This window comes from Nanorana parkeri, unplaced genomic scaffold (genome assembly GCF_000935625.1).
Source record: "Nanorana parkeri isolate BGI_ZX_2015 unplaced genomic scaffold, ASM93562v1 scaffold3129, whole genome shotgun sequence".
NCBI classification, from domain to species: Eukaryota; Metazoa; Chordata; class Amphibia; order Anura; family Dicroglossidae; genus Nanorana; species Nanorana parkeri.
This window is the reverse complement of record NW_017309397.1, coordinates 53,049-61,883: the sequence shown is the minus strand read 5'-3', so window position 1 is coordinate 61,883 and position 8,835 is coordinate 53,049.

The following is an 8,835-nucleotide window of genomic DNA, read 5'->3' as shown; positions in this document are numbered from 1 at the left end:
GTATATGAGAAGGGTATACCCCTCTAATCCTGGAGGGGCTATATGAGGAGGGTACACCTCTATAATCCCGGCTGGACACTATACCTGGTTGGGGGGTATATGAGGAGGCTACACCCCTATAATCCTGGCTGGGGGGTTATATGAGAATAGGGTACACTCCTATAATCCTGGGTGGGGGAGTTTATGTGGAGGGTACGCCACCCTAAATCCAGGCTGGGGGCATATGAGTAGGGTACCCCCATCGAAACCTGACTGGGGGGTATATGAGGAAGTTACACCCCTATTATCCTGGCTGGGGGGTTATATGAGTAGGGTACACCCCTATAATCCTGGCTAGGGGGTATATGAGGAGGGTACACCCCTATAAACCTGGCTGGGGGGAATATGAGAAGGGTACACCCCTGTAATCCTGGCTGGGGGAGTATATGAGGATGTTACACCACTATTATCCTGGCTAGGGGGTATACGAGAAGGGTGCACCCCTATAATCCTGGGTGGGGGGGATATATGAGTAAGGTACGCCCCTATAATTCTGGCTTGGTGGTATATGAAGAGAGTACACCCTTATAATCCTTTCTGTGGGGTATATGAGGGGGTTACACCCCTCTAATCCTGGCTGGGGGTATATGGGTAAGGTACACCACTAGGTGTACTATAATCCTGGTGGGGGTATATAAGGGGGGTGTACTTCTTTATTTTTCTTCTCTCGTCTTTTCGCTGACTCTCCTCGTGTATTCGTATTGCGCCCAGTCAGCGCTTCGCCGGTGATATCGGAGGCTGCAGAGGAGGATCCGGTTCTGTCTGATCAGCAAAGACCCAAAACACTGAAGACGACAGAACATCTTCCAAGGGGGGGATCTCCGTATTGTCTACTCCGAGAAATGTGAAGTATGGAGACATATCACACACAGAGCAGTCACTGGACTGCAGAGCTTACAATCCATGAGGCGGGCAGCACTGGGACACACACTATGACATACGGACACAGAAGACACAGAGTCTCCTTCTTCTCCTGCTCTTCACCGATCAGCCATAATGATGTGACACCACGGCAGAGGGTGCAGCATAGGGACGTGGAATGCCCTATGTGAGGCCCTAGTGGGCAGATTCTGTAGAAGAAATGGGGCAATAAATATAAGACAGTAGGGGGCAGATATAATGGAGGGGCACATTCTGTAGATGAGATGGGGCAATAAACAGAAGACAGTGGGGGCAGATAACATACATACACGCAATAGATTGAACTTGATGGACCTGTGTCTTTATTCAACCTCAAATACTATGTAACTAGATATAATGGAGGGACGTGGAATGCCCTATGTGAGGCCCCCGTGGGCAGATTCTGTAGAAGAGATGGGGCAATAAATATAAGACAGTAGGGGCAGATATAATGGAGGGGCAAATTCTGTAGAAGAGATGGGGCAATAAAAAGAAGACCATAGGGGGCAGATATAATGGAGGGGCACATTCTGTAGATGAGATGGGGCAATAAACAGAAGACTGCAGAGGACAGATATAATGGAGGGGCAGAGTCTGTAGATGAGATGGGGCAATAAACAGAAGACTGCAGAGGGCAGATATAATGGAGGGGCAGAGGCTGTCAAAGACATGAAGCAATAAAAAGAAGACAGTGGGAGGCAGATGCAATGGAGGAGCCGATTTTGTAAAACAGATAGGGCAATAAACAGAAGACCATGGGCAGCACATATAATAGAGGGGCAGATTCTGTAGAAGAGATGAGGCAATAAACAGAAGACATTGGGGGCAGATAACATACATACACGCAATAGGTTGAACTTGATGGACCTGTGTCTTTATTCAACCTCAAATACTATGTAACTAGATATAATGGAGCTGCAGATTCTGTAGAAGAGATGGGGTAATAACCAGAACATAATGGGGGTGGGGGGATATAATAGAGAGGCATATTCTGTCAAAGAGAAGGGACAATAAATAGAAGACCATGGGGGCAGATATGATAGGGGGCAGATTCTATAGAAGAAATGGAGGGATAAACGGAAGACCATGGGTATAATGGAGGGGCAGAGTCTGTAGAAGAGATGGGGCGATAAATGGAAGACATTGGGGGCAGATATAATGGAGGGGCAGAGTCTGTCGAAGAGATGGGGCAATAAACAGAAGACATTGGGGGCAGAGTCTGTAGAAATGATGGGCCACTAAATGGAAGACATTGGGGGCAGATATAATGGAGGGGCAGAGTCTGTCGAAGAGATGGGGCAATAAACAGAAGACATTGGGGGCAGAGTCTGTAGAAATGATGGGCCACTAAATAGAAGACATTGGGGGCAGATATAATGGAGGGGCAGAGTCTGTCGAAGAGATGGGGCAATAAACAGAAGACATTGGGGGCAGAGTCTGTAGAAATGATGGGCCACTAAATGGAAGACATTGGGGGCAGATATAATGGAGGGGCAGAGTCTGTCGAAGAGATGGGGCAATAAACAGAAGACATTGGGGGCAGAGTCTGTAGAAATGATGGGCCACTAAATGGAAGACATTGGGGGCAGATATAATGGAGGGGCAGAGTCTGTCGAAGAGATGGGGCAATAAACAGAAGACATTGGGGGCAGAGTCTGTAGAAATGATGGGCCACTAAATAGAAGACATTGGGGGCAGATATAATGGAGGGGCAGAGTCTGTAGAAGAGATGGGCCAATAAATAGAAGACCATGGGGGGGCTTCTAAGCTTCCGTAGAAGAGAAGGGACAATAAATAGAAGACCATGGGGGCAGATATGATAGAGGGTCAGATTCTATAGAAGAAATGGAGTCATAAACAGAAGGGGGGAGGGGGTAAATATAATGGAGAGGCAGCTTCTGTAGAGGATGTGGGCCACTAAATAGAGTGGGGGCAGATGTAATGGAGCAGCCGATTTTGTAGAAGAGATGGGGCAATAAACAGAAGACATTGGGGGCAGATATAATGGAGGGGCAGAGTCTGTAGAAATGATGGTCCACTAAATAGAAGACATTGGGGGCAGATATAATGGAGGGGCAGAGTCTGTCGAAGAGATGGTGCAATAAACAGAAGACATTGGGGGCAGATATAATGGAGGGGCAGAGTCTGTAGAAATGATGGGCCACTAAATAGAAGACATTGGGGGCAGATAAAATGGAGGGGCAGAGTCTGTTGAAGAAATGGGGCAATAAACAGAAGACATTGGGGGCAGATATAATGGAGGGGCAGAGTCTGTAGAAATGATGGGCCACTAAATAGAAGACATTGGGGGCAGATATAATGGAGGGGCAGAGTCTGTAGAAGAGATGGGGCGATAAACAGAAGACATTGGGGGCAGATATAATGGAGGGGCAGAGTCTGTCGAAGAGATGGGGCAATAAACAGAAGACATTGGGGGCAGATATAATGGAGGGGCAGAGTCTCTAGAAGAGATTGGGCAATAAACAGAAGACTTTGGTGGCAGATATAATGGAGGGGCAGAGTCTGTAGAAGAGATGTGGTGATAAACAGAAGGGGGGCACATTGGGGGACACATATGGCGGAGGACCAGACCCTTTCGCAGGTCATGTGACGAAGATGACACAGACAAGGCCCGCGTTGTGTTGCGGAGGGCCAGCGGTCTCTTTTCTCTGGGGTGATTCAGTGACCCGATTCTCGTCCTCTCCTCGCATTCCATCCTCTGGCTGTAAACTCTGCGCGGCCCCCTCTCCCACTTTCCATTCCCCACATCTGAATATAATCAGATGCGGCACGCCAGCTCCATGTGTCTGCAAGGCCAGGCCGGGTCCAGCTGCTCGGCCCCGGGGGAGGAAGCGCAGTTTACTCCACTCTCACTTATCGGCTACTACTACGAGGCGGCTGCAGAACGCCCGTCCTCGGGGGCCGCAGACAGGCCGAGAAAAGCGCTTTCCATGGCGGATTCGTAACGTTTCCTTATAAAGGGGGGAGAGAAAGATTTTTCTACGCTCTGCCAGGTGAATCACCATTTCCTCGTGTTCTATAAATGAACATAAACACATTATAGATACAGCGTGGAATAAAAACAATAGGGCCTCAACCCTCCATGAGATAATGCGCTAGGCACGGTCTTCCCTCCCCCCGGTGAACATATGAGGGCTCAAACTTTTTGAAACTTGTTTAACTCTTTTCTGTCTGTAAAATCGTTAAAAAAAACAACAGCACTGGGCTGGACTGGAGATTTTAGAGCGTCGACTGGTATTGTACATAATTTTCTTTTATGATCAAGACCAAAGAATAAAGCTCAAAAATATAACATATCGGTATGTTGTATTCTTTGTTTCAGCCACCAGGTGGCGGTGCCATCTCCTGTTCACGTTTTCCCTCGGCTCCTTATCACCTGCTGTTAAAAACAAGCTTGCTGTCTACAGAGCTCAATAACTCAACTGTAACTTTACATACATGTGAATGGCTCATCCCGCGTCTTATCTCTGAATAAAATGGCTCAATCTAAAGGTCGAGTTAGACTCAATAAAGGTCGAGTTGAGACTCTGCTCCAGTTTATTAAAACTGGAGCAGACAGAATCTGAAGCTGCTGTGCTTGGTATCCAATCAGCTTCTATCTTCAGTTAAAGTGACATTAAACCCTCAGACTTTTTAACATAAACCAATACTGTAATGTGCGCCTTACTGTAATCCATGGTTGTTTCCCTTCTCTTTGCTGCTCTTCCTTTTAAATCCTCATGTCTTCTCATGCTGGGGGAGAACTTCCCTTTGCAGTTGACTGCCTCTTCCTGTAGTGCTGGCTCAGGTTACAACCCTATACAAACGTACACACAGACACCGTGTATCCATTCCTGAGACAAGGCAGTCTGCTGCAAAACAGAAGTTCTGCCCAGCATGAGAAGAGATACGGATTTAAAAGGAAGAGCAGCAAAGAGAAGGGAAACTACCATGGATTACAGTAAGGCGCACATCACAGTATTGTTTTATGTTAAAAAATCTGAGGGTTTAATGTCACTTTAAGGTCTAGAAATGAAATCTGGAAGCTGATTGGTGGCCTGGCACAGCTACTCCAGATTATGTCTGCTCCATATGAGGCTCAAAGAGGCTCAAAGCAAATAACATCTGCTGTGCTGTGTTTTTAGCTCGCCCACAGTCCACTGGGAATCATATGTTATATATTCTATATTTGTGGCTGCTAATACATATATAGAGAGAGAGCACAATTCTAAGCCCTGAAGAAGGAGCATGTGGTTTACCCCCCGAAACGCGTCAACAGTTTTATTGGTCTGACCGAATTTGAAATATGAAACTTTTGCTGGACTTTGCAATGTGATCGGTGTAGTGCCCTCCTTTCTGATCCCTTTCAATTCTTTCCCATGGTCAGTAGTCAGTTTACCTCCCCCAATAACCCCCCCCCCCCAAAAAAAAAAGCAATCTGCAGTGAAAAACTTTTCAGGGGAGGGTGTGTGGTAGTTCACAGGCATTCATTTATCCCAATGGGGATTTTGAGATTTTGAATGCCATAAAACTACACCACAGCCACACATGGCACACTAGCCCGGTGTTCCACCTTTATCCATACACATGGCACATGGTTACGTGGTGGTCCCATTGACTTAACTGCCAAATGTGACGTGCCAAGTTAAGATTGACACACCATGAAACATTGCAAACCATGGCAATGTGAAGAGTCCACAGCGTCCACCATGTTAATGTGTTGGTGGGTAGTCAACTGCCTGGTTTACCACCCCTTTGCCACCCATGTGAACCCAACCTTGTCACTGGAAGAAGTGTCCCCATTGGAGGGCTCCCCCTCTATTTCTTCCATGGATTTGCCCAGAGTTACACTTTAAGTAATTATTTTGTTCTGATCATTTCAGTGATTCGCTGACCACACACCAGCCAAACTGTCTGTGTACGGCTGACTCTCTGGTCATCCTCTGATTCACTCCCTTTTATATGTTATAATGGTGTGAAATTCACCCAACAGCCTGCTTTCCTTGTGACCGCACCTCAACCGGCCCAATCATGGTGTGATTGCTTAGTGGTTCCAGCCATTGGGACGTCCATGCTTTGTTAGATTCATTTAAAAACGGAGACCACAGAATGCAGATGCCCCCGGTCAGCGAACTGGTGATGGCTTCCAGCAAACATTGGAAAGTCCATTCCCATGATCCGAGGCTTATGGAATCCATGGTAGATGCATCAGGCATTTCACAGTGCTTCCGGGCCTCCGGAGCTGCAGATCCTACCACAAGATGTTGATTTGCAACACCTCTTCCCTGAGAACTAGAACCCGGAAACACACTGGCCGCATTTCCGTGCCTTAGATATTGAGAAGACCGTCAACCATAGAGGGTTAGCAGTGGTGGCCGGTGACCTTAGATGAGTTTGGTTGGGTTTTTGAGTCATGGGTAAGGCCAGTTCCACCAAGCTGAGCTGGAAGAACGTCCAAGGAAGGTGTAGAGGAATAATCCATAACAGAAAGCAGCTGTTCAAAACTTACGGTAAAATGATGAGTAAGAGGGCCTGTCATAACACGAGATTCTATTTGTGGATAATCACAAAAAGACACAGCGGCTGTTTTATAAGGTTTGGATTATTCTTCAGCTCCATAGGAGTAATAGTAAGAGGTGAGTCACCGCCTTCATCCCGAGCTCTGCTCTGAATCACCCTGGCCAGACACGCCAGGTAGAGCTGCCCATTCATGGGGAATTCTTATTCTCCTTCAGCTCTGCCAGTGGCCCCTGATTTCTGGGACTATTGATGTCCTGCCTGTCCACCACCCATCAGCTTGGCCAAGCCAGTGAGACGTACTGCAATCTCTCTATAAGGCCCCATTCACACTGAGCGACATGAAAATCGCGTGATTTTGAGCGATATTGCGCGACGAGCGATATTGAGCGACATCGCGTGACTTTTTCCTATTGGGCTGTATGCGATCAGGAGCAATATCGCTGGAAATCGCTCGAAAAAAGGGTCATGTAGGAACGACAAGCTACCAGCGACGAGCTACAAGCGATATTGAGCGACGAGATGTGAACAGCTCCATTGAAATGGATTGGAGGAGCTACATAGAGCGATATCGCGTGGAAATATGAGCGATATCGCTGCAAAAATCGTGCGATAAATCGCTCAGTGTGAACGGGGCCTAAGGCCCCATTCACACTCCGCGATATGCAAATCGCGCGTTTGTCGCGCGATTTGCATATTGCGCGATATCGCGAGATTTGCCGCGCGATATCGCGTTCAAGCTTGCATCGAGCAAGCTTGAATCGCGGCTAAATCCGCTCCAAAAAGGGTCCTGCTGTAGCGACACACAACCCGCGACAGCAGGACCCTTTGCCCCATTGAAATGCATTGAAGAGCGATATCGCGCGGTAATTTGCCGCGATATTGCACGATAATTCGCTCAATGTGAACGGGGCTTAAAGGTCTAAATTGGCATTTCACCCCCCCCCCTTATCTATTTTTAACTGGTCAAATTACCACATTTTCGCCTTCCAACACTTTTGGGTATTGATGATGTTTTTGGGCAGTTTCTTCCTCATTTTCTCTGGATTTTGGCTACTAGACATGTGCGATTCATTTCGTTCCGAATCAGAATTCGTCCGAATTTTCCAAAATTCGGACACATCCGAATCCCAGTGCATCCGAATGTGTCCAAATCCGAATTTCCGTTTCCATATTTCGGATCCAGTCCAAATTTCGTTCAAAAATCAAACTGAATCAGACATGTGACTTTTCTGGCCAATCAGATGTGTTTTTTTGGTTTATTGCATCTGAATGGGTCTGAATACGAATGGGAGCCACATACAGTATATACATATAATACTAAAGCTGAAGCTCCCAGACCCGAATGGCATTCCCGAATCTGAATTTCCGAATTGCATTCGGGAGCTCCCTAATGCCATTCGTGTCTGGAAGCCTCAGCTTTAATATGGCTCCCAGAACCGTATCACTTACTGGAGCTCCCGAATAGTATTCGGAAATTCGGACTCCCGAATGCCATTCGGATCTGGGAGCTTCAGCTTTAAGCTTTGGTCCAAAATATGTAGAAGCCACACTGCCCCATCAAGGCTCATCTGTGTAGTGTGGTCCTAACTCTATTTATGAGTCTCCATGTTGGAGCATATTAATGCAGTCGATAAATTAAATGCAGGTGTACCAGGAGGTAGCCTACTCCTCCTCACCAGGTGCAGGAAGGCACTGGAGGCCCAGCAACCAAAAATGCAGCTCTGGGGCCCCCAGTGCTTCCCTACATCCAAAATCGTCAAACTATAAATAAATGGTAACCGCATAAATTTATAACCAGCCTTGGTAGGCACTCCGCTCTTCCCTAGACCTCCTGCTTTCCAGCTCCCTTGTCCACTCCTCCCATACTCGCCTCCAGGACTTCTCTAGAGTCTCTCCCATCCTCTGGAACTCTTTACCCCAACCTGTCCGTCTATCTCCCACCTTGACTGCCTTTAGGCATTCCCTAAAGACTCATCTCTTCAGGGAAGCCGATCCCACCTCAACCTAACCACTGAACTATCACGTTCTCATCACTCCGCTCTTCCCTAGACCTCCTGCTTTCCAGCTCCCTTGTCCACTCCTCCCATACTCGCCTCCAGGACTTCTCTAGAGTCTCTCCCATCCTCTGGAACTCTTTACCCCAACCTGTCCCTCTATCTCCCACCTTGACTGCCTTTAGGCATTCCCTAAAGACTCATCTCTTCAGGGAAGCCGATCCCACCTCAACCTAACCACTAAACTATCACGTTCTCAAACAATTCATCCCCACACAGCTCCCTCCTCATGTATCACTGGCCCCTCCCTTTTAGATTATAAGCCCTCAGGGGCAGGGCCCTCCTTACCATCTTGTCTTGAATTGTATTGTGATTGTAATGT